The sequence below is a fragment of the Acinonyx jubatus genome, chromosome E4 (genome assembly GCF_027475565.1).
Source record: "Acinonyx jubatus isolate Ajub_Pintada_27869175 chromosome E4, VMU_Ajub_asm_v1.0, whole genome shotgun sequence".
Lineage (NCBI taxonomy): Eukaryota > Metazoa > Chordata > Mammalia > Carnivora > Felidae > Acinonyx > Acinonyx jubatus.
The window spans coordinates 7444137-7471691 of record NC_069395.1 but is presented as its reverse complement, the minus strand read 5'-3'; the positions used below and the strand labels follow the sequence as shown (position 1 = coordinate 7471691).

At 41.5% G+C, this 27555-nt stretch overlaps 1 long non-coding RNA gene across 1 annotated transcript in view; it reads right to left on the bottom strand.

Annotated features, from left to right (window-relative positions):
* Positions 1 to 1362: 1362 nt before the first annotated feature.
* LOC128313065 (uncharacterized) overlaps positions 1363 to 27555 on the bottom strand; it is a 38586-nt gene continuing 12393 nt past the window's right edge. Inside the window, exons 2-3 of the long non-coding RNA XR_008293226.1 lie at positions 3558 to 3654; positions 1363 to 2644 (exon numbers count right to left, since the gene is read on the bottom strand). This is a non-coding gene — a long non-coding RNA (uncharacterized LOC128313065). The remainder of the gene's footprint in view (positions 2645 to 3557; positions 3655 to 27555) is intronic.

Sequence of the window (27555 nt, the reverse complement as noted above, 5' to 3'; positions counted from 1 at the left end):
GTCAATTACATAAGTCCACACCTTGAGTTAGCATTTCAATATATAGCCTCCTCTACCCCCCCAGATGACTTCATCATCATTATTTTTTACCTTCTGAAATTAAAAAAAAAAAATTAAACACTTTAGGCAACGGCTCTGGGTACGGGCCACATCAGTGGATGAACAGTGGGAAGGATTTTACACAGCAAAAGATGTGCATGCATTTGTTCATCTGGCACTTACTAAGTACTTTCGCCGGGCAAAAGTTAACTCAACGTGCTGTGATGTGACAAAGAGCAACCAATGAAGATAGTGCAGGCAAAGTTCTTACACACGCACAGAACCAGCTCGTCTGGACATGGCATGGCTTCTCTGAGAGACAAATCTTTAAGCAAGGATCAGAGGGAAATTTGCCGAGAGCCATGTTGGTAAAGACATGGGGAAAAAAGCTCAACTGGATGGGGTAAAGAAGGAGCTAAAAAAAAAAAAAAAAAAAAAAAAAAGATGTCGTGGACACAGTGTAACACCTCTTTGGAGAAGTCTGGTTTTCAAGAGGAGGAAGGAGAATAGACAAAATTGAATAGAAAAGTTTGATCAAAAGAGATACTGTTTTGGTTTTGTATATTTAGATGGGAAAGGCGTGATCAATTTTTAATGGCTATTGGGAAATTTCTAAGAGAGAGCATATGCCTGACTATTTCCACTTATCCAAGTCTGATGTATTCTTTGAAGGCCTAGAGAATAAATCATCTCCTGTGTAGCATCCTTGGGCCCCCTCAGCTCTCCCCCACCACCCCCTTCCGCACCTGACAATGTATTCCCTTCAGAGCTCCCGGGACTTAACATATAGTATTTGAATATGTATTCACTATGGAAGTAAAGGCTTTCTTCTGCATATTTCCTTCAGTTTCTATTCTGTCTCCGTAATCAGGTTGTGGGTTTCTTGAGAGGAAGGACTCTATCTTGGTCAGCTGTGCTGCTCACCAATACAGCATGCTTGGGGCGCCTGGGTGGCTCAGTTGGTTAAGCGTCCGACGTCAGCCCAGGTCATGGTCTCACGTTTTGTGAGTTCGAGCCCCGCGTCAGGCTCTGTGCTGACAGCTGGGAGCCTGGAGCCTGCTTCGGATTCTGCATCTCCCTCTCTCTCTGCACCCCACCCCCAGCTCATGCTCACTCTCTCTCTGTGTCAAAAATAAATAAACTTTAAAAAAAAAGAAAGAAAGAAAGAAATACAGCATGCCCTCAGTAACTGTGTTCATTGAGCAGGAGAGCCTCCTGAGAGCAGAGGGAAAACACTGAGCCGGAAGCAAAAAAGTAAAAAGTGCCCTTACCCACCTTGCCTCCTGTCTCTCTTACATTCAGAAACATTACCATCCCCTTTCCTTTAAGGACTTTCGTGATTAAAATCAGCAACAAACCCAGAAGCTGTCAGGTGGCCCAGGGCAAAACTAATTCCTCAAAATTGTTTCGTCAGGCCTGCATTATGGTTTTTAAACTTGTGAATAAGTTGTCAATATTTAAACACAGGGGATTTCACATTCAATTTTTAGGTATCCGGCTTTTTTCTTTATTATTTTTTTAAATGTTTATTTTTGAGACAGCGTGAGTAGGGGAGGGGCAGAGAGGGAGGAGGACAGAGGATCCGAAGCAGGCTCCGGGCTCTGAGCTGTCAGCACAGAGCCCGACGCAGGGCTCGAACCCCTGAACCCTGAGGTCACGACCTGAGCCGAAGTCAGAAACTCAACCAACTGAGCCACCCAGGCGCCCCTATGGTTCCTGCTTCTTTTTAAAAAATCAGAACATCCAGCCGTATTGGCACTAATTTCCTACCTGGCAACAAGGTGGTTAAGCTGAATAGGAGTCGCTCAATTCAGGCAGGACTTTATATCTCTATTGGCCAAGCATCCCTGGCTCTTACCAGTTCTGCCTGGCCTACACACCAAGTAAATATAAAGTCCTAAGGTCATTTGACTTGATTTGGCTCGGTTGGTATTAAATGTCATATTTGAAATAGCCAGGATGACTGCTTCTCAAAATGGTCACTTTAGGAATCATGATATAGTCCTCCCCAATGCTGTCCTTGTTTCCAATGTTTTGTAACCTGCCTTCAGAGCATTGCAAAACAAAACAAAACAAAATAAAATTTAAAAGAAATGGTTATGTTTTATAGCCAGGCAGTTTTGCTGCTTTTTAAAACCTCATTGTGAAACAGAGAAATCTTACTCAATCTTAACAGCCTTCTTATTCACCTCCCTCAGTATGTAAAGCATTTTGACTATTCTGTGAAACCTAAACACAGTCTTCACCAGACTGACCACTCAGACCGCTCCAGACAAGGTGCTGTGAATGTCCTGGAGTCAATTCCCCCCCCCCCCCAAAAAAAGGTCTCAAAACATCTCTGAGCAAGGCCAGTATCGGAACAAGGGTGGCACAGACTATTACCAGGAGACCCTCACGTATATAGCTGTTGCATGTTTCCTAAAAACAAAGCACATCCATTTACAACCAAACCCATATATTTCTGTAGTAGCAATGGGAACATTTGTTTTTCCTCAATACTTAAAAGGGGAGGGAAAAAGAAGAACCTACTCGCCTTCTCATATCTCTTCTTCATTCCGTCATGAAGCTAAAGATAAAACTCTCCCTCGTTCCCCAGCCTCCACCCCTGCAAGAAAAAAGAAATGGGTCCATATATTACTTAAACAACCCTGCTATAATTATAGACAGTCCAGGTGTGAATTACTCGGGGCCCAGACAGTCTGGGGAGCCGCTCGCTGCCTGTATCACGGTTTTGTTTGTGTGGTTTGTAAACGTTGATATCAAACGGTAACCAGCCCTAATACCTCTCGACGTTCCATCGCTGATAAACTTGGTAATGGATTTCTTCTCTCTCTCAACATTTCATAGGTGTCGCCCAGGCTGCCAATGAAAGCGAAATGTGCTCTGTGTTTCTGTCTCTCTTTTTTTTTTTTTTTTTTTTTTTTTTACCTTGTTCCTTTTTAAGTTATAGTCACTGGAGAGGCTTGATAAGTTTCTCTCTTATCTCACTAAGACATCTGAGACTGATCCATAGTAACTGAATAATCAATTAATTCTCCTGCAGAGTTCCATTTACATAATGAAAATGTGACGCGCTGATATTTTATACAAGTCGTTTTTGGTCGTCTAGACTGATAATATATTGTGTATTGATTGAGGGGGAAAGCCTAATGGATCTTCTGTTGTTGAAGTTGCAAAATTACAATTAAAGTAAAATGACAGAAGCAACCATCTATTGGATTCATATCTATATATCTCTCTTTAATATAGGATTCTAAATGTCTGGGCCTGATTAAGACTTTGCTCTCACTTGAGCAAAAAGGGCACATAAATGTGTGGCTGCTCGTGTTCCCATTGCTAGGGCCAAAATCAATACAATACTGTTTGCAAAGTAACCAACATGCAAGGCTGAATCCTGTGTCCTCTGCATGCCCAAGGCACCTAAACTTTAACCACACCTCCCTGTGGACACAGTGGTCTCTTAACCTGGGGAAAGGAAAGAATTTGAGTAGATCTTAGACCAGAGGTAAGAGACTGACCTGTGTAGTCCTCTAGGGAAAAGAAAATCTTGTTCGTAGTCCCATTTATCTGATAATCTACAGAGCCAGATTATCACTGAGGATTCCCCTCACATTCCTACAAGAGAAAGGCAGTAAAGTGTGAAGGTTAGGCTCAGGGCTCATGGGCGCTGAAGGTCATGGGTTCACACTCCTACCTCCATTGCTGAATAACTGTGAGTGGTGTCGGTTACTTGACTTCTTTGAGCCCTAGTTTTCTCATCTGTAAACAGACATGATATTAAAGTGCACCCCACGGTGGTGGTGTCAGAATTAAATAAGCTCATACTTGTTGGGTCCCCAGAATAAGGTCTGTCCTATAGCAAATGCACAATTGAGTCATTTATGCTTACCAGCAAGTCCGTGAAGAAAAGCATCATGGTCCTGAGCCCCCAAGTCAGGGAATTTCATTGAATTGGGGAGCACTAAGGCATGCCTAAACAGGTGATTCCAAAGAATAAAGCTGGAGCACAAGGAATTGGTAGCTATTTGTTCAAACATGTGCGCTAAGATTATGTTTATTCTCCTTTTTGAAAAATTTTCTCTGTATTTTCTAATATGTTCACAATGGCCATGAATTACTTTTGTACTCTTCAAAAAATGCAATTATTTCCACTTTGAAGGGGAGAAGGAAACGGTTCCTACCCTGTGGTTCTGCGTTTTGTTCCCACCACATCATATGGTATTTCTTCTTCTTGAAACGTGTCCATCATGTCTACTCTCTGACTTCACTGAATAATAACTTCCACCACATTTGGGGATGCCTTCAAAACAGGGCCCCGTTGACAAATAAGGGGTAAGTCCTGCTATTACATCTTTATGTTCATAGATGTTCCATTTGCCCATGGCCCTTTCACCCCCCCACACACAAAGAAACACACACACACACACACACCCCAAAAAACCACCTCACAGGTGAAAAACTGGTGGCACTGTTTTAATTTTCTTCTTTCATGGGCAAGGCCCAGAGCAAACGCAGAAGTGGGAGCAGGCTCCACAGCCCCTAAGGTGCTAATAAACATGCTTGAGAATTAATCAGTCCCCTTCGTCCTGTAATGGGACAAGGCAGCCTTGGAGTTTGCTCATCTCTGAAAGCAGGGAATGCCTTTGAAGAGCAGGTGTGGAGTAGAACTGACTAGGAAATGAAAATTGAGTCAACACACAAAGCCCAGAAAGTTCAACACAGCAACCAACAGGAAAGATAAAAACATCCACCTCCTATAAGCTCCTTTTAGCCTGTGTGTGTACTCAGCTCTGAACTCTGCCATTAAGAAAAATGGCTTGGCATGTGAAAAAGGAAGAGGAAGCTATCCAACCTTTGTTTCTTGATGGTTCATTAATTACCCTTTCTGACAATGGAGTATGAAGTCAAGTTGTTCAGAAAGTTGAGTTAAAATTAGCTTTGGTGGTGGGCATAACTGCATTTTCTTCCCAAGGAAAGGAACACTCCGTGAAGATCAGAACACAGCCTACACTAGACCATGCATCTTTGCAACTCAGTAAAAATGTATGCAGACACCTGGAATGCCCAAGGTAAAAATAAATTGGAGCCTATTATTTGACACTTAGTATTTATTACTGGCTTTGTGCCCTAATTAATCACCGTTAATAACACTTTATATGCACAACTGGTCTTCTTTCCATATATGGTCTTAATTCTCAAATGTTGCAAACATCATGAAGCATATAGTCTTAGTGTTAATGTCATCATGTGAGGAAACAAACAAACAAAATTAACTAATAACTTCTCTTGATCTTGTGCCTAACAATGAACTCCAACGAAATTCCTTCTGAAGAAAGGACGTAATGGCATATAACAAAGATCTGGTAGGTTTAGGATTCTGCACGAATTGGGTAATCTTTGGAGGTCAGGGACCAACTCAGAAGCCACGAGGATAAAGGGACTGTGCCAGAGGGTCCAGGCTATCAAAAAGACACCTAGCGCCTTCCCCGGAGTGATATCCCAGGGAGACAATCCCAGAAGTGACAATGACGTTTTAATGGCTTTAGTTACAGTTCTTCCCAGCCCTCAGAGAAAACACTTTTCTCCCCCCCAGAGAACTTAAAAAAAAAAAAAAAATTCTGAGCACACGGAAGTTAAATGTAAAATAATAGTAAGTGGGATATTTTCTTTGGCTATGGAATTAGGGAATCGGCTTCAAACTGGGGGGGGGGGGGGGCAAAGAGATGATAAATAACCCATATTCTTTTTTTAAGTTTATTTATTTATTTTGAGAGAGAGAGGGAGAGGGAAAATCCCAAGCAGGCTCTGCACACTATCAGTGCAGAGCCTGATGCAAGGTTCCATCCCACAAACCGTGTGACCATGACATGAGCCGAAATCAAGAGTCAGACAATTAACCAACTGAGCCACCCAGGCACCCTAACCTATATTCTAAAGAAATCTGCCAATAACGGATCTAAACAGTACTCACAGGGCTCCTTAAGAGCCAACAATCAACTCAATCGAAATGTGTCAGTCTGGCTTTTTTTCTGCCTTGTCATTAAAGAAGGGTAGGAAGGGGTATTTTTGCCTACCAAAAGCCAAGTGAAGCAAACTCCAAAGATAGCCATGTCGACAAGAAAGGGCATGAGACATCTCAGTGTCTGGATGGATGGTTGCACGGGCATTGGATTTGCAACATGTGACCTGCGCCTACTTAAACGGAGGGACGAAGAATTGAGGAGAGAAGAAACCAGGGAGCAGCCATGTTTAGCTTCCCCCTGACCAAGTGGACCCAAAGAAAGAACTTGCTGGAGTTCCCTTGCCAACACCCTACTGGCCACCGGTGGAGAGCAGTCCAGAGCTGTGAAGCATATCCCTGTGCATGAGGGCTGAGGGGTTGGAAGAAGCCAGAACCAAGAAAGTTCCCTCACCTCAGGGAACTCTGCAGAGGAGGTTCTTCCCCATGGGTCCCATACGTGCTACACAGAGACTCCACTTCTGTCCATTCGTCATCTAGGGGGATCAGTGACAACCAATAAAGAGGTTTAATAAGAATACAGTTGCCCTTGGGGTGCCTGGGTGGCTTGGTCGGTTGATCGTCCAACTTCGGCTCAGGTCATGATCTCACGGTCCGTGAGTTCGAGCCCCGTGTCGGGCTCTGGGCTGACAGCTCAGAGCCTAGAGCCTGTTTCGGATTCTGTGTCTCCCTCTCTGTCTGCTCCTCCCCTGTTCATGCTCTGTCTCTCTCTGTCTCAAAAATAAATAAACGTTAAAAAAAAAATTAAAAAGAATACAGTTGCCCTTTAAATTACTATGAAATAGAAGCTTTAAAACTGACTCCAAAAAACTTAAAAAAGAAAATCCTGGAAGAGATCAAAAGCCAACAGGTTCCCCCTGAAATAATAAGGACATAACACTATAAAAATATAAAAATAGTTTGATGTGTATACCGGCAATGGATCAAATCAGCTCTGTAAGTTGGTTACACAGATGGTTTGTACATAAAGCCTTATACTGGGATCGAGACTCGAACACAGACCATTGGCTTCAAACGTGGAGCCTGCTCTGCTCTATTGAACTGCTGCCTCTCCCCAATCCCAAATAATTCACCCTGTCTTCTCTAAGGAAGGAAATGACACGAGTGGAAGAATATATCAGTTACCTTCACAATGCTTTTATTTTCAGAACCTCTTTAAAATCACCACCTCCTCCAACCTGTTTCATCAGATTTTAAGCCATGTGCTTGTAGTGACTGGGTAAGATTCAAAACAGATGGGGTTTGGGATGGGGACACGGCCCCGCTGTGCCTATCAACTTAATAAATGCAGTTATCCGCATCAGCCAGGTCCAGAGGCCAGCCAGTCCCTGAAGTCTGCTGAGTCAGACCCAGCACATCTAATAAAAGGGATTGAAAAATAATGCTTGAAGCTGCTCTGGTTCGCATGAGTAAATTGTGAGGACACCCCATACATTAAGAAGAACCATTCATTTCCATAATACAATAGGATCATCTCCAATGACCGCCCCCCCCCCCACCCCCGCTCTGAGGACAGAAACTTGCCTTGGGTCCTCAGGACCCTGATAAAGAGAGGCTCAAAGGAGTTGACAATCGACAACACTGAACCCTGTACCCTCACCCTCACAAGATTTTCTGCTAACTTATCTCTCTGAATTTTCTGGTTTCTTGATTTCCATCCATTGGGTCAGTAGAGAAGGCTGAGATCCACTCCCTTTTGTGGAGTATATACTTAGACTAGCATTGTGGTTTCCATTTCTAAACTTTCCCATAATTCATCGATCTTCGGGAGTGAGCTCATGCCTACCAGTAAGGTCTAGATCCATCCTAGCCTAATAATCTCATGGGTATAACTGAGGGAATTGATAATGTGTTCCCTTTCACAACACCCCTCAAGGTCACTGCCATTCTCCCAAGCATATTCTCAGTCATTCAGACAGGAACCTAGTCTGTCACCCAACCCTATTTTGTTGGCTGCATATCTTACATACTTTCTGCCTCATAAGCACTGAGCTATTTCACACTTGATGCTTTGGTTTCTCTGATCTAGACTATTGCTACAACCTCCTAAGTCATTCTAATTTCATGTAATAACATTCAAGAAATTTATTTGCTGAACACGATAAGCTCTGGAGACATGATATCAATGTGACGCAAGCTCTACCCCCAGGTAGCTTACAATCCAATAGAATAGAGCTAATGTGGAAAGATATTTGGGGGGTCAATTCAATGAGGAAGTCATTAAGGAGACACTGTAGTAAATCTGGAAAGGAAAAGGCTGGTCATCAAGGGCAGCTAAGATCTTTGTCATATAAAGAGAATTGCATGAGAGAGAGAGAGAGAGAGAGAGAGAGAGAGAGGGAGAGAGAGTGGGGTCGGGGGGAGAGAGAACAGCATATATCCAATTCAAAGAATGAGGCAAGGAGAGAACTGAACTGAAATAAAGAGCAATGAATGATATTGATGGCTCCAAGGGTTGAACGCACAACTGGAGAAGGGTTTATGTCTGGCAGGAGTAGGCCAGGTAGGACTGATTCTGTGAGCAACAGGAATCTTCAGCTAGACCATGGGACACGTGCCTGGATCAGAAGCAGGAACAGCAGTAGTGACTTCAAAAGATAGTTTCAGGCTGGACAGTTTTAGCAGGTTATAATCATTAACTTTTTGTGTGGACAGAGTTTTCATAAAGCTTTAACATTATCAGGAGCCAGCATTATCTGTAAGTAATAACCATTAGAAGGGAATGTTAAATAAGCATAACGGCTTCTTTCTAATTAGGATATCACTTTCCCATAGGTTTGGTTATACTTGGTAAATTAGGCATAGAAGAATATAATTCAAAGGAAGCAGTTTTCTTCATGATTAAGTTAAAAAGCCTATAACATAACTCCTGTTGTTCTCCCAACATATGTCCTGTGATATAATCTCGTTAGGAGAAGCGGGTTTACGTGAGTCTCTACCTCAAAGATCTAGTGGATGTGTTATACCATGATATCTAAACATTGCTGAACAATCCGTAAAAACCCGAGGCTCTCAGGAGTCATGCGGATTAGTGAAACCTCCACATACAGCACAACATCTCAGGAGGAACAGTTCACATAAGAGACATCGCAGATCTGTGTGTTTGTTGTGGCAGCTTTCTGGATCCAACACAATCCGTGTTCCGTGATGGGGGAAGGTGTGTCTAATGTGCCTGAAAGGCCATGGGGACTAGTCGGCCCTGCCCACAGGCCACACTGAATCACGGCAAGACCAAGATCCTTGAGGCCTTTCAGCTGAGAGCAATGGAACTTAGCTCTGCTTTACCCGTGACGGTTCACATTTTTGGATACTGTCGTGGGCGGTAGTATTGGCTGTTGGTAGCTGACAAGATGAACTTTGTCCATGAGAAAACTCATCAGCCATACGCAGGGGCTGGGAGCTAAGTTATGCACGTAATTATAATAGTTAGCATTTATTAAACACTTTAAATGTGTCAGACACCATTCATAACACCTTCCAACGATCAGGCCTGTCAGTGGGTGTCTGGCTTGAGAACCTGTACAAATGCCTCATTGATTGGAATCACCAAAGAAGTCAACTGGACTACCACACAGTCAATTCCGTCTCATGCTTAATAAGGTTTGAACTAGTAGACATTAGCAGTGGCCAGGATTATCACATAATGGAATCAGTGAGGGGCAGTACAAGTTTTGGAAGCTGACTGCCCAGGGTTTGAACCCTGATCGTGCTATGTGCTCTCATTTTCAGGACCATAATAATTAACCTGGCCCGCCATTTTTTTAATTAATTTATTTTTTTGAGAGAGAGAGAGAGAGAGAGCGCGAGAGCAGCATGAGTGGGGAAAGGGCGGAGAGGGGGAGAGAATCCCAAGCAGGCTCCGTGCCCAGCTCGATCTCATGACCAATTGTGAGATCATGACCTGAGCCAAAATCAAGAGTCAGACACTTAACCAACTGAGCCACCCAGGCGCCCCCAGTCCAACGTTTAATCACTTGGTTAATTTCTTTGTATATTAATAATACTTACTGTCATAAAACCAGTAAGCCGTGATTAAAAAAAAAAAAACACAATGGCTTTGAATAGAACTGATAATATTGTTTTGAGAACTTCTTTGAGTATCTTTTTATTCCATAACATTGTTTCCTCAGGTGAGAAAGATTGGCAGCATTATAAAATATTCCCAGCTTAAAATACACCTTGTGACTTTTGTAACTATACTCCTATGAAACGGTGGAATATAGTAAAAAAAGAAAATTGTAAACAACATTTAGAATGTAGAGCTTTTCTTGAAAAATGAGGTCAGACTAACACTCAAAACCTCTGTGTCTTAGGACAGAAGTGGCTTGCCCTGTTAGTGGACTCTACCATAATCTCACAGTTCTTGAATCTTGTAGAAGTAGTTTGGATGACAAACAGAATAACGTCCATTGTTCTACTTCCAAATCAGTATGTATGAATACATACGAAACATATACAAATTCATTTTACCGTTTCTTCGAGGGTACTTTTTGAAATGGTATTTATGGGCTATTTTTCCATCCCTAGACTCATTTATGTCCTACCATCTACAAGGGTCTGTCTACTGTGTACTGATAATCTCTCTAAGCTACATCAGCAAAAACTGCTGATCTTTAGTGCTGGTGGGGAGCAAGGTTCTGATCCATACTCTGTCATTCACTTATTATTTGACCAGAGGTAAATCACCTCACTCACATTTCCCGGACTTTTAGATTTCTTATTTACAAAATGAGTTTTGAACAAAATCAGTTTTGCTTTTATTTTTCACAACATGTCTTTGCTGGGGGCGGGGGCAGGGTGGAATCACACAATAATGAGGGAGATAAAAGTTAACTGAAATCCCACCACTATTAATAATTTTGGCGACTATCTTTCTATCTCACATTTTGCATGTACATGACAGATGCACAGTTACACATAAATGGGATGTAGCTTGTGTTTATACCACAGACCCTAATTTTTTTATTTAAAAAAAGTTTTTAACGTTTATTTATTTTTGAGAGATTGAGAGAAAGAGAACGTGAGGTGGGGCGTGTGCGGAGAAATAGGGAGACAAAGAATCTGAAGCAGGCTCCAGGCTCTGAGCTGTCAGCACAGAGCCCAACACGGGGCTCGAACTCACAAACCATGAGATCACGACCTGAGCTGAAGTTGACACTCAACCGACTGAGCCACCCAGGCGCCCCTCACAGACCATATTCTTTACACAGTGTTTTCCCCTTTATCTTCCTTTCCTCTCTGCTCCAGTGCTCAACACTAACAACATGAACAACCCTCCAACTCATATAAAACATGCTCATATAAAAACATGCATCTACGATAAAATATATCTATATGGAGGACTTGCCTGATATTACGAAATTTGGTGTTGCTAAAATATAGTTGTTCTCAAGTAAAAATACATGCTGATAATTTCTCTAAGCTTCCTGGCACAGGACTACGTTAATCATCTTAATGACCGCATAACCTGTCATCATACGGGTGGGCTACAATTCCATTTTCCTATCGATGAGCCTTTATTTGTTCTCGGTGTTTAGCAACAGAAAACACTGCAATAAACATCCTCGTGTGTTCTTGTCCTCTCATTTCTGTGGGATAAATCCCCAGGAACAGGATTGCCGCATCAAAGAAAAAGTATATTGTCAGAACTTTCATAAATACTGTAAGCATTTAATTTCACCAGCAACGTTTAAGAGCACTCCACGCCTGCTAGTCTAGCCAACTCATTTACATTTTTGCCAATGTGAGGGGTATAGAGTTGTTTTAATTTGCATCCTTCTGATGGCTAATGAGCTGGAGCATCTTTTCTACTGTTTGTTGGTTGCTTCAACTTGTTCTCCACAATCATGATTTTCCCTGGGGAAACACAAAGTCCCTCATATTCCTGGAGGCCACGGTGAGAAAAAAAGAGAGTGACCAAGATGACAGGGCATCAGGTCCCCTGCCCTTTCAACAGTAACAGTTTATGTGTCGGGTTCCTTATGGGATTTGAGACATAAAATTCATTTGACAAGTACTAGACTAGACTAGATGCTTTTTTTAATGTTCCTTCCCTGAGATTTTAAAATAATCTTGTTTATTAATTTTGTTATGTTATCATCACCATCACCATCATCATCATCATCCTATCTAGATTTGAAGCTAATTATGGCCAGAATCTCCTTCTTATGCTCCGTGTGATCAAATCCCACTAAGACCATAGTTTTCACACTTTGATACGAATAGGAATTATCCAGAGAATTTGTTAAAAGTGTGGCTACTCAGATGCCAATGCCAGAGATTGATTCAGAAATGGCTGGGGTGGGCTTCACAAGTCTCTACGTTAACAAGCACATTACGAGATTGTCACACAGATTGCCCAATAACCATACTTTGGCCAATAAGTGAGTGTTCAACACATGCTTGGAGGTTAGTGGATTCCCCTAAGCCAGCATCGGACGCTCCTTAGGTCTACGTGCTGTGTTGAAGTTATATAAGTATCGCCACTAAAAAGTTTATTTAAAAGTTTAGACTCCAGGGGCACCTGGGTGGCTCGGTTTGTTGAACGTCCGACTTCGGCTCAGGTCATGATCTAACCACTCATGAGTTCAAGCCCCACGCCGGGCTCTGTGCTGACAGCTCAGAGCCTGAGGCCTGTTCAGATTCTGTGACTCTGTCTCTCTCTCTCTCTGTCCCTCCCCTGCTCACTCTCTCTCTCTCTCAAAAATAAATAAACATTACATTTTTTTTTTTAAAGCAAACTCTTAAAAGTTTAGACTCCGGGACACTTCGGCCTTTGAAGTCCAGTTAACCTCTTGCAAAATGGAAGAAAATCTTCACTTCCTGTGGGCAGGTGGGAGGTCAGGGAGAATAAACTGAGGTTCCCCCGGGACTATCAGAAGTTGCCTGGGAGAGTCTCTAATGCGGTACTAGTCTCTTGCCAAAAGGTTTCTCACTCTGATCACATCATCACTAGCCAGAGGACAGGGTTTACCCAAAAGCGTTCAAGGTCTGGGTCCAGAAAGTTAAAATTAATTTCAGCAAAGCCATCCCAAAGAAAACACCAGGAAAGGGAGTCACATAAAGCTCTATTTCTAAGGACAAGTATCATCAAGAAACAAACTTCCTCTCTGATAAGATGGGGCTGTTCAATCTTACATTCTTGCCTCTAATCCTATCTGCATCCCAATCACCCTGATTTACTCTGTCACTGGGTGATGGTACAAAGGGAAAGATTGCAGATCTAATTAGCATAATATAGATAAGCAAATGAGGCCTAATCAATTATGGTTCACACTTGCTTTCATCACTCGTGCCAACAGTAGGCAAATTCACTGACAGTTCAAATGCGACATTTTTAGAAGCCATCAGTAAATCAATAACAAGTGACAGTAATTTAGATGCACACTTCGTTCTGCCTCCATTTCTGTCCAGGAGATGCAGCCTCACAACCCAGAGACACCTGAGCTCAGCAGTCAAAGCTTTTCACCACTCAAATCACACACGTCGGCCAACTCTGTTCACTTGACTCTCGGCACCTCAGCTATCTATATGACAACTTGCATGAAGGTTATGGTAGGTGTGGTGACTGGAAGCTTTTCTTCCATTTGCACTACATTTTTGGAAGAAGCTTGCCACATATATTTGTGAGAGACAATATCATCAAGCAATATATGCCCTGGGGCAGCTGACCCGAATTCTGATCCCGGCTCTACCGTTCATTTCTGGTATAACCTTGGGGAAAATACCTTGGTCTGTCTGGGTTGTAACTATACCATCTGTTGAATGGTGGGGGGGGGGGGAAGGGGGGAATGTTTATACACACCTTTATTTGTCTCGCAAGGCTGGATTGGGGATGAGAAAAGATGTCAATAGTGAACATACTTTTTATAAATATAAGCCTATTATTAGGGCTTCGAGAGAACTGAGCTTTAGGGTTCAAAGTAAAGACAAATGGTCTGTTCTCTTGCCTGACATTTACAGTCATTTTATTTTATTCCGATGGTATTCATGTCAAAAAAATCCCCACCTTAATATGACTTTCGTAAAAAGGCAGAACAGGGATTTTAAAGTTCAGATTGTGTCGTGAAATAAAATCTGAGAAAGCCAGGGATGGCCAGAACCTCACGGGTCACCATCATCACCATCACCATCACCAGCACCCCTGATATTTCTGTAGTCCTTACACTTGGTGTAGGGCCCCCATATGCAGAGCTTGTCGCTGGGCTTCATGCTTCAGAAAGAACACTGAACAGTCACGAATCGATCAGGTATGGGTGATGCTGGAGACTGGCGCTCGCTTAAAAATCATCTTCCCTACTGACGTTTCCCACTCCACTCCTTTGGGGACATGTCCATTGGCCAGTTCTAAATCCAACAAAGCAACTGCCATTCACTTATAAGTCTCCACATTTTCCACAGGTCATCATCTCTGAAATTTACACTTCCCAGAACCACAACACCCCTGTAGCTTGTGCGCTTAGTCTCGTTATAATGTGCACTTAATGAATCCATAATGTCTCCGAGAGTTCACTGTTCCTCATTTTAAGTGTGAGTAAATTAATCCTTAAATATTTAATTTGAGAATCTAGAAAATAACTGTATTACAGTTTATTTGAAGACATTTATTGGGTACCTGACCATTGGCTGGTGTTACAAAATTGCTGTGCAGCAAGTAACTACAAAACTCAGTGGCCTGATACCTTGCCAAATATAATTTTTTTAACATTTATTTATTTTTGAGAGACTGAGAGAGACAGAGTGAGACAGAGCATGAGCAGGGGAGGGGAAGAGAGACAGACACAGAATCTGAAGCAGGCTCTAGGCTCTGAGCTGTCAGCACAGAGCCTGGCGTGGGGCTCAAACCGACGAACCGCGAGATCATGACCGGAGCCGAAGTTGGATGCTTAACCGACTGAGCCACCCAGGTGCCCCTACCTTGCCGAATACATAAAGCAGTTAGTGCAGTACCTTGCACATAATATAAGCTTAAATGTAATGTTTTTGTTAAAGTGTGGTTAGTGAGTATTTTATATACAATATAAACGTATTTGAAGTATGTGACATTTTTAAAGTGAGATAAATTGTTTTGCTTGTAAATTTAAGTACATTTTCAACCTCCAGTTAATATCCACAATGGATAAATTTCTTGGACTTCTGTTTGCAGCTTGACTCTTTTTCCAAATATGATCAATAAATGACTCAATCTCCCCCCCCCCCAAAAAAAGATTTAAAAAAACCAAAACTCAGTGGCCTGGAACAATAGACATTTATTTGCTACATGTCTGCCTTTGCATCTCAGCTGATCTTGACTGAGTTTGCCTATATGCCTGTTGGAAGGCCAAGGGGCTCTCCAGGTCTTGACTGGAGCATCTTACCTGGAGACACTCTGCTCAGTATGTCCCATATTCTCATCCTCATCCTGCGAATGGCTTCCTCATGTCATGTCAGAAGAGCAAGAACATGGAGGCCAGGCACACAAGCACTTTGCAAGTCTCTTCTCCCATAACATGTACCAACATGCCATTGGCCACAGCCAAATGCATGCCCACACTAAGGTGTGGAGAATTATGGTCTGCCTACAGCAGGAGGGCCCTGTCAGCTTACATGCAAAGTTATGGATATCTGTTGGAAAGAGCAGCTGGGATCACTAATGTGAGCACCTTTTATTGGAACGTCTTGAGTCTCTTTCTACAGGAAATACAAACGTAAGTGGAAAGAGGTTTTGCCATGTAGAACCTTACAATTTAGTAGTAAGCCTGAGAGCATTTCATGTAAGGGAGAAATTATACCTCATGGTAGAATGAGGAAGGCTATAAAGGTGTCATTTGAGACAGATTTCAATGAAGAGGTAGGATGTGAACAAGCAAATAAGAAAATAGGAGAATATTTGATGTGGTGGAAATCTCCTGAGAGTTAGCACACAAAAGGAAAAGCATGGTGATGTCCCGAAACACGATCAAAGTTCCTAGCTGGCTGTATATCAGGTGTGTGAATGGTGGTAAATGGCTAGTGCAGCCAGAAAAGGTTAAGTTCGTGATTCTTGGGGTCTCAACTATATCAACAGAGATCTCATTTCTGTCGGTACATTGTCTGTGACCAAATTCCAACCAAAAAATTAAGGCACACACACACACACACACACACACACACACACACACACACAGAGCCATGGGCAAGAGCTGTTTGATTGACTGATTACCAAGAGGCCGGCCTAAGTGATGCTCTGGGTGTGCCAAGGCTGAACGCCATTCTCAAGTTTTGTTTGTTTGTTTTTTAATTTTTTTTAATCTTTCTTTAGTTTTGAGAATGAGAGAGACAGAATGCAAGCAGTGGAGGAACAGAGAGAGAGGGAGACACAGAATCCGAAGCAGGCTCCAGGCTCCGAGCTGCCAGCACAGAGCCCCCACACGGGGCTCGAACTCACATTCATGAGATCATGACCTGAGCCGAAGTCGGACGCCCAACTGACTGAGCCACCCAGGCGCCCCCATCCTCAAGTTTTTAAAGGAACATTTCATCTGAGAACATCTGCATCTGCCTGAAACATATTTTCCCAGTGTAGTACTTGACTTTAAGCTGACTAGAGATATCAAACTTTCTTTCACAGATTCTTTGACATCCTTGAACATTATTGAACAAATGTCAGTTATGTCTATCTCTTGAATTGTGTCAATCTGAATTGAAAATGTGCTGACTTTTTTTAGCATCGTCACTCCGTGTGTTTCTATGCCAGCAGCACAATTGGACGTGACTGGAAATATCGGTCACTGTTCCCTGGGATGTTCGAGTTAGCTCTTACATCTGCATTTCTGGGACCTGACCCTTTACCTCCACGCAGAATCACACCAGACAAATACAGAGACAACTAGAATTCTTTTGTGCATATACAAATACGGTCGCTGGTGATACGGCAGCGAATGATGCCATTAATACGATACAGTTTTGTAAGCCAAATAAGAAGTCTATGAATTTAAAGACAACGTATCATATTTCCTACAATATCATTCAAATGCACTCACTCATTTTGGTTGAGGGAAGAGTCCTCTTAATTCCCCAAAATTGGAATGATAAGATATTTTTTGAACCAGATACAATTTTAATTTTTGGAGTGCTATAGTGATTTTCACCCAGCGGCAACATGTTTTGAGGTAGAAGCTATGTTAATAATTGGACAGTAATAAATCAGAATAACATATGCCATTCTGAACTGTTTGCCACTGTTCCTGTGGTGGACTGAGTGTTTGCATATCTTACCCGATTTAGTCTTCATGATGACTTATGGCAGTGGTGAGGTTGTCATCCAATTTTACAGATGGTAAGACTGAGGTGAGCTAACTAGCATGCCCAAGACCACACAACTGATAAATAGTAAAAGATAAATCTGTCTGACCCCCAATGCCATTTAGATGCCTTCAATGAGAAATTGAGTGTCTACTATATGCCAAGTACTATTCTAGGCTCTGGGGATCTTATGAACAAAACAAATAAAACTTGATGTCCTCATAGAACTGATTTTCTAGTCAACGTTATACATTTATATAAGTAGAATAAATACACAGAATCTCAACATTTCATGGCTTATTTTTCCTCTGAGATAGTAATCTATTTGTCTAATCTTCGATAACTAAATTATGAATTCCTTACATGCTGGAAGTATATTTTTTGGTTTTTACAATTTCCCTACAGCACACAGCAATGGGGTGATAAATTATGCCATTCAATAGGTACTTTTTAATTGATATATTTTTTGAGAACCACATCATTAACAAACCCTTGAGAAATCACCAGTTCAGGGCTGTTTTATTGTTCGAAGTTGCTGCTGATTCATTGGAGGAAGCAGCAGGGAAGGTGATTAATCCAGGTCCCCGGGGCGTCTATATAACTTTCATTTCCAGATGTTGTGCTGACTGGAACCACTAGTGTCCAATGCCAACATCTAGAGGAAAACTAAAAAAGTATGTTCTCTGGACATTTCGCACCATATTGAAAAAGTCATTGTGTGAGGTTGACCCAATTCCTTATTCTGCCTGCGTTTGTCTCTCCGTGTTTTGTCCTCCAGCACAGGGAAGAGCTGAAAGGAAGAGATAGGATGATACCTGACCTCGCTAACTGGTGCTGTCTGGTTTCTTTATTCTTTCTTATTTATTTACTACTTCATTCTGGGGGCTGCTGGCTCCGGCCTCTCTCCAGCTCCCTGTCTGTAGATATGTCTCACAGACTCTCCCCATCTTTCCGTCTTGTTATTCTCTCCTCCTGTCTTCCACCTGCCCAACCCCGGCCCTCTATCCCTCTGTCCGTGTCTGTCCTAGTTTGTCTTTCTCCCTCCGTATGGCTGTCTCTGTCCCTCTCTGCCTCCGTGTGCGGCTCTAGCTCCATTCTCTCTGAGCCCCTGACTCTTCCTGAATTTCACATCCATTCACAATGGTTCACACTCTCTCTTCGTGTGTGTGTGTGTGTGTGTGTGTGTCTGTGTGTGTGTTTGCATATTTGTGTGTTTTTGTATCCTTTGGCCTATTTCTGTATTTCCAATTTTTTTTAATGTTTTTATTTATTTTTGAGACAGAGAGAGACAGAGCATGAGCAGGGGAGGGGCAGCGAGAGAGGGAGACCCAGAATCTGAAGCAGGCTCCAGGCTCTGAGCTGTCAGCACAGAGCCCGATGCAGGGCTCAGACTCGTGAACCACGAGATCATAACCTGAGCTGGAGTCGGATGCTTACCCAACTGACCCAGCCAGGCACCCTTATTTCTGTATTTTTAAACTTTGATCTCCCTTTGGGTATTTCTTATTCTGCTTTTCCTTCTCTGTGTGAATCTGCTTTTTCCTCTTTCTTCTCTCTCCTTTCCCTTTCTGTCTATTCTCTCATCGCCAGGCCCCACGTGTGTGTCTCTTTTTCTCTGTGTGAATGTATGTGTGTGTTTATGTGTGTGTGCACATCTGGGGTCTCTGTGTTCATAAGGGCTGCCTCAAGGTCTCTGTCTTTATTTCTCAATGAATCAATATTCCTCTTTCTCTTATTTGGTGTATATAGTTGCACACAATGGAACATTACTTGGCCATATTTTTTCAAAAAGGAAAACCTACTTTTTGCCCATCATGGATGGGCTTTGAGGACATTATGCTCAATGAAATAAATGAGACAGAGAAAGACAAATACTGTATGTTCTCACATGTGGAACCTAAAAAAGCCTAACGCACAGAAATAGAGAGTAGATTGGTTGTTCCCAGGGGCAGGAAAGTGAGGGGAAAAGGGGATGTTGGTCAAAGGGTACAAACTTCTAGATATAAGATGAATAAGTTCTGGGCGTCTAATGTACAGCATGGTGATTATAATTAGCAATACTGTACTACATCCTCGAAAGTCGTTAAGAGGGTAGATCTTAAATGTTATCACCACACACAGAAAAGGTAATTATGTGACAGGATGGAGGTATTAACTAACCTTATCGTGGTAATCACTCTGCAATCTACACACACATCAAATCATCTCGTTGTACATCTTTATCTTACATATGTTATGTGTCAATAATATTTCAATAAAGCTGGAACAAATACATGGGGTGGGCATGCAAGCAAGCAAGAGAGAAAAATTGTCCTGTTTATTTTTAACAGATTGTCAAAAGGAGCCATGCCTTTATTTAATTATTTCATTTCTGGCATTTTGGCAAGCATAATGAGAAACAAAGGATTCTTTTTGATTTAAAACTTCAGTTACACCAATTTCTAATGAGAAAATTAAATAATCATTTCTTTCCTAATCCTCACAGAGATGTTAAAGAGGACCAGTGATCACTTGAATTCCAGCAAAATGGTAGCTGGAACAGCTGGAGAAACCCTTTCAGCTCAGAACACCTTTGGACTGAATGACAATGACAATGAAAACGGCGTATGTGAAATCTGGAAAATGCTGGAAAAGCTGGATTGGAGGGAAATTTAAATTAATGCTGATTTTTTTAATTAATCAAAAGAAAAAAAAAAGGTAAGAGCTGAGACAGATGAAACAGGAAGCAAACATACAATGGAAAGCATCAGCAAATCCAAAAGTAGGTTCCTCGTAAAGTCTAATAAAAACCTATTGCAAAACCGATCACAGAGAAAGACAAGGACAGGAAGAGGAGGCCTCAAAACACAATATTAGGAATAAAAGAACAGAGTCACCGATGCACCAAAGATTAAATAGATAGTAAATAAATATTATGACAATTTTATACGAGTAAAGTGAGCTGATTATTAGAAATGTATTAGAAAAATAGAAATTTTTTAAGCCAATTTAGAAAAATCTTGTATTCAGCCAGGGCACATTGTGTTAATGTAATACAGGTCATATAAGTTATTAAATATCAAAACATCTACACATTAGCATCTAAGAGGCCCTACCTTGATCCCCAAGTGCCACCTGGACCACATTTGACCCTTCCTCAAGGATCCCATAAACCTCTCTATAATCCACCAACTAACGGTTAATTCTAGGGACAGTAGGCCTCCAGATCCTTCCAGGACTGTTGATTGAAATCTACCCTGACTAGCTCAGTACCTGATCCAAATCACTAGTAAAACATTCTACCTAAAATCATTCATTAAAATGAATAACCAGTTAATAATCTACTCATCAAAAACATACCAGTTCCAGATGGTTTTATAGATGAGTTCCACCAAACATTTAAAAAATTGGCAAGTTCACACAATTTTTCACACACCCTTTGAAAGACTATAAAAAGAGGGAATATTGCTAATGCATTCTATAGCAATAATCTAGCTGCAAATTCAAATGAGACAAGAAAATTATAACTATATAAAAATTACGGACCAATTCCATTCATAAATTTAGATAAAAAATTATTGAGCACACTCTCAGAAAATCAAATTTAGCAATGTATAAAAAGATGATACATTGTTAGCAAATTAGACTTATTCCAACATACGTTCAGTATGAGAAAATGCATTTGTGTGACTTACCATATATAAAAAGACTAAAAAATATATATGGTCATCTCAATAAATACAGAAGAGTAATTTGATAAAATTCAGCTGATATTCAGGACTTCTAAAAATAGAATCTTAGAAAACTTGGAATAGATGTGATTTCCCTCATCTGGTAAAAAGTATATGCCAACAACTATAGCAACTCCATATTTCATGGCAAATATTAAAAGCATTCTTTTTCAAATTGGGAATAAGATTTAAAAAGCCCACTGTCGTCACTTCTAGTCAACATTGCATTGGAGCCTCGATCTGATTACAGCTCGATCTGATTACAAAAAAATATATAATAAGTATAAGGATTGGAAAAAAGAAAATTAAACTGTCATTATTTTCAAATGATTGTCTACATAGAAAAACAAAACAAAACGGAGATCAATCATTAGAATTAATAAAATCATTTAGCAGTGTTTCCAGGAATGAGATTAATCTGCAAAAGCTAATTGCATGGCTATAAAGCCTACGAAAGCATTATAAAACATTTTGCATATGTGTGTGTGTTTATGATGATAAAATGTACAAGGGACAAATGTATCCAAAGATGTGAAGACAAAAGGTTTAGGGCGAAAACGATGTCATTGAAACACATTAAAGAAAGCTTAAATAAATTGAGAGATTCGTCTTACTCATTCATGGGTGTCAATTTTCCCCAAATCATTTTTGCACTCAATTCAATTCCAAAGAAGATTCTGTTTTTTTCTGAGCAGATTTTAACACTTATAGCTAAGAAGCAAAGTTTAAGAATAGCCAAAATGCTAATACAGAAGAAGGATAAGATTGGAATTTACTTTTTTTAAATTCTTTTAATGTTTATTTGTTTTTGAGAGAGAGACAGAGCATGAGCAGGGGAGGGGCAGAGAGGAAGACACAGAATCCGAAGCAGGCTCCAGGCTCTGAGCTGTCCGCATAGAGCCCGATGCGGGCCTCGAATTCATGAACTACAAGATCATGACCTGAGCTGAAGTTGGACGCTTAACCAACTGAGCCACCCAGGTGCCCCAAGATTGTGAATTTATAATCAAGGATTATTAAAAAGTCTGGTAAAAAGCTGTGTCATTTGGGCCAGGGTAAGATACATAGACAACTGCAATCAAATGGAGATTCCAGAAACTGAATAGGTGACAGAATTGACTTTGTGAAAAAAGTCAATAAAGTAGACTCTACTCAATAAGTAATGAGGAGGAAATTAGTTAGCCCTGTGGAAAAAATAACATTGAATACCTATTTCCCACTATTTGCAAAGATCAGTTGCAGCTAGAATTCTCAGTTAAACATGAAAGACAAAACTTAAAATGTTTCTTTAATTTTTTTTAATGTTTACTTATCTTGAGAGAGACAGAAAGAGAGCACGAGCAGGGGAGGGGCAGAGAGGGAAGGAGAGAGAATCCCAAGGCACCCAGGTGCACCAAAACTTAAAATTTTTAAAATAAAGTATCAGAGGAGATCTTCATGACGTCAAGGTAGAAAAAGATTCCTTAAACCAGACTCAAAAAGCAAAAATCATAAGAGTGCCTGGGTGTTAAGAGTCTGACTCTTAGTTTCAGCTCAGGTCGTGATCTCACGGTTTTGTGAGTTCGAGCCATTCACCAGACTCTGTGCTGGCAGCATGGAGCCTGCTTGGGATTCTCTGTCTCCCCCTCTCTCTCTCTCTGTCCCTTCCCTCATGCTGTCTCTGTCTCTCTCAAAATAAATAAATATTTAAAAAAAAAAAAAGCAAAAATCATAAAGAAAGAAACTTAAGGATTCAACTCTGTTAAAAATAGAACATACTTTGGGGCACCTGGGTGGCTCAGTCGGTTTCGTGTCCGACTTCGGCCCAGGTCATGATCTCGCGGTCCGTGAGTTCGAGCCGTGCGTCGGGCTCTGTGCTGACCCCTCAGAGCCTGGAGCCTGTTTCAGATTCTGTGTCTCCCTCTCTCTCTGACCCTCCCCTGTTCGTGCTGTGTCTCTCTCTGGCTCAAAAATAAATAAACGTTTTAAAAAAATTTAAAAAAAAATAGAACATACTTTGAACAAAAGACACTATAAAGAAAGTGAAACGCAGGCCAGAGATTAAGAAAAATATTTTTTTTTGCAAAATACACCACAATAAAATATTTGTGTTCAGAAAAAAAAACACTACAATTTAAAAAGAAAAAGACAAAATGCCAATCAAAAATTGGCAAAAGTCATAGACATGCGTTTTCCAGAAGAGAAAACACCAATGGTCAATAAACGTATGAAAGGTACTCATTTGATTAGTAATCAGTGAAATGCAAGTTAAAATCCCAGTGATACGCAACTACACAACCAACAGATTAGCAAAAATGTAAGTGTCGGACAACACCGCAAGTTGGCAAGAATGTGCAGTGAGAAGTTTTATCCTCCGCTAACTGGAGGATAAATTGACTGCACTGATTGGAAAATAATTTAGTAAAAAACTACCTAGGAAACTTAAAGATGTATAGAGCCTACCAGCTAGCAATTCTACTCCAGCAAACATAAAAGAATGTTCAGAAGTAATGCTTTTAAAATAGCAAAGAAACTAAAACCGGCACAAATGCCCAGGAGAAAAAAAAAAAAAGGATCAACAGATTGTTGTGTAAAATTGTTGTGAAAAAAACAGACACTACTATATGGTAAAAATGAGTGAATATAGCTCTATGTAAAAATTTAGATGCATCTCAAAGATATAGTATTGAGTAAAACATTCAAAATCGGAGAACATAGGCAGTATGACTTCATTTATATGAGAATCAAACACGGAAAGCAAGTAAATAATATATTATTTAGGGAGACATACATGTATGAAAGCGACAAGAATGATTTACACCCAATCCAGACTGTGGTTAGCGCAAGCAGGGAGAGAGGGGGCGTGATCTGTGAAGGACACACGGAATGTGAAGAGGTCCCAATGTTGTTCTCTTTGGTATGTGGTCTGATGGGTACATATGAGCTCATTTCAATATTTTTCTTTAAATTCTAAATATATGTTATATATCCTCTTCCCCGCGGATGATGTATTTCATAATAAAAAATTTTTAATATCATGGAAATCCCATGTTGGAAATATTTTAGAAGTCTCAAAAGAAAAGCCCTGTGGATTGCATATCAAGGCATAGTAATTCAGGGTAAGGAATAAGCTCAGAGGAAATGCACAGAAAATACAACTGCTGGAAAAGAACCCCGTTACACAGACTGGGCAGCCAGACACAGAAGTGAAATGCAATTTTAGAAGAGCCTAAATCTTGAAATAAAAAGAAAAGAAGAGAAACAACCATATTGGCTTCAGAGAGGAAATACAAATTTCCACTGGAGTGAGAATCTTGTGAGCAATGAAGCCACAGGATGGAATCCTTTGTGGATCTGTGTGTGGACGCTGGGAACACGCTGGGACGTCCTCCACAGGACTCAGGCATCCAGCACTGGCCTTGGAACAAGAACCCTGGAAGCCCGGTCTGCGGGAGGGGGGGGGGGGGGAAGGAACAGCTGGCCTGAACACCAGTCCAGGAGTGTGGGTTAACCCACAGCCAGTGGAAATAAACCCAAGGACCAAGCAGACAAAGGGAGGCAAGGGGGAGGTGCAGAGAGGGACCAAGAGAAGAAAGGAACTGACTAAATTAAACCAGACATCCATAGAAATTAAGCTTTATTAAAATGGTGCCATGGTTCTGATTCTTTTAATACTAATTTATTGGTTTGATAGATTCTCAGATCTGGAAGGGATGTTCCTTGTCTGTGGACAAAGAGTACCGTGAGTCTCCCCACATTCTCCTTTCCTTCCTTCCCCTCCCCAGCCTCCCAACCTCAAAGAAAGAGCTTTCTCTGTGTCCGCAAGGAGCCCCAGAAACTGCGCACCCTGAAAAGCGAAGTCCTGAGTCAGTGGCCCCAGCGATGGAGCGTAACCTATACTGATCCAGCTTCTGGTTTTACCATTCAGGAAACATTTCTTACTGTCAAATGCAACTGACTGAAATACATTTTGCTAAAGAGGATGTTTTACCACGGAGGCACTAAAAGCTACATGGGCCACATTTCTGCAAGATCTATAAAGTTTAGCAGGAATTAAAGGAGAAATATATCAACATTTATGGAAGATTAATGAAAGACTGCCAAATGTGAAGCGTAATGTCCTTAAATTAGTCTGGGAAAAGAGAAATGGAACAAAACGTAGAGAGAGCAGGGATGAAATTCAGAAAGAAAGCTCCTAGGCGAACAGAGAAATGACAGACCAGGAGAAACTACGGTGTTTCGAGGGCTTTCCCAAGGAAAGGGACGAAGTGGCCCAGAGGGGACAGATCACTCGGGGGTCCACTGTCAGGGCTGGGTCAATGAAATGATGTGTTTTGTACTATATGTTCCATGTTTAGTGTCTCATTCCTGTCTCACCGCACCAACGATCTATCTTACGCCAGGACATTTCATCAAAGATGTGTCATTTCTAGGGTGGGTAAATTGACCTTAGGATAAAATGAAAAATTCCAAACTTACTCAAAACAGTCAAACAGGAGCTCTTTTCCCAAGGGGGTTCTCGTAATGCACCCTGGCCCATTCCTGAGTGTTTTCTAGATGAGGTTGGGGAGGGACAGGAGGGTGGGGGAGGATCAGAGAGGCAGGGTAGGGGATAAATTGTTTTGCTTTAGGGTAAAGATAAATAATATCTTGGGGTTTTGAGTCAACAAAAATATTCATGGGCGTATAAGGTTAGAACCTCTGATAAATCAGAATGGACCTAATAAAAATACAAACTTAAGGCAGTTCATTTGAGTTCCCTGACTGCTATTTTTATTTATTTATTTTTTTGCAAATGCATTACAAAGTAATAACTCCTGAGGGTCCTGAAGAGCAAATGACAAGTGACAAGCGAAAGTATTTTGTCACTGTAAACAGTAACACTTCCAGAGCAGAGGACTCCTTTGGAGTCCAGACAACATACACTTTGTCATAGTTTAACTACACCATAAACTTGTTTTTTAAACCATATTCAGGGAGGTAACTATGTTCCCATGTGACCCAAAACAATACCACACACAAACTGTGAGTGCTTTCTGTATGTTCCACAATGTCCTTTTTGAAAAAGTTTATTTATTTATTTTGAGAGAGAGAGAGAGAGAGAGAGAGAATGAACAGGGGAGGGGCAGAGAGTGGGAGAGAGAGAGAGAGAGAGAGAGAGAGAGAGAGAGAGAGAGAGAGAGAGTCCCAAGCAGGCTCTGTCCACACAGAGCCCGATGCAGTGATCCCATGAACCATGAGATCGTGACCTAAGCTGTGATCAGGAGTCAGACACTCAACCGACTGAGCCACCCAGGCGCCCCACGTATGTTTCACGATGTCCTAAGCACTGATTCATTCTGTACAAAACCCCCATGAAATGGCCATTTCTTTCTTCATTTACCAGAGGAAACACACAAGCCTTTAAGACATTTGCTTTTGACCTGCCAGGGTGGCTCAGTTAAACAACCGACTCTTAGTTTTGGCTCAAGTCATGATCTCACAGCTTCATGGGTTCAAGCCCCACATAGGGCTCTGCACTGGCAGTGTGGAGCCTGCTTGGGATTCTCTCTCTCCCTGTCTCTCTCCCTGCCCCTCCCCTGCTCACACTATCTCTGCCCCTCTCAAAATAAATACACACATTAAAAAAATAAGTAAATAAAGAGATTTGCTTTTTTGCTCAAGGTCAAATAATGAAGGTAATGGGGAGGATGCCAGCCCAGTCCTGCCACTCAAAACCTTTGTGACCTTGTGAGAGTTCCTGGCCAAAAGAGAATGGCACCCTCCTCTTGGGATAATTAGGGAGGATTTCATAGAGTAGCTGGCACTAAGTAAATAGCCAAAAATTTCATTTATATTTTCATTAATGGTAGGAAGCAATCGTTTCTAGAACTTGGCTCCCACCAGTATTACCTGTAGGAGTTTTAGAAAAATACAGAGCAATGAGCTCTATTCCAGGTCTGTCCCACTAAGACAGAATCTCTAGAAGTGGGGCCTATGAATTGGTATTTTGAGAAAGGCTCCTCCCAAGGGATTCTGTTGCGGTAGGTATGGAGCCTGGTATTTAGAAACTCTTAATATTGGTGTTTTGGTCCAAAAACCAGGTCAGTGGAAGAGGCCATGAGGCTGTGGTGGTTGGAATATGTGTCCTGGGCACATGAACTCAATCTGCCCCTTGAGGGTACATAGGACACAGACAGGTGGGGAAAAGCACCAAGCACCGCCCAGTAAGTAGCTGCCTGGTCATGAGCACTGAATCCCCTCTCATGAACCTGGAGCCTCATCTGAGTGTCCTAAACAGCTGGGAGAGACACAGACCCAACCCAGACTGTTCCATGTCTCACACAGGACGCATCGGGTGAGGACTTCTTGGGCCCAGAGAGAAGGTCGCTGAAAGCAGGGGGCTTGTAATAGCCAATTCAAAGTTCTCATGGTCCCGAAAGCCCATCTCTCCTTAAAACTAAAGTTAGGCAGGGTACACAATCTCTGTAGGACTCAGAGCTCCCACGTAGAAAACGAGAGAGGTCAAATCGGATGATCATGTGGCCCTTCCTACTCCAAAGCTGT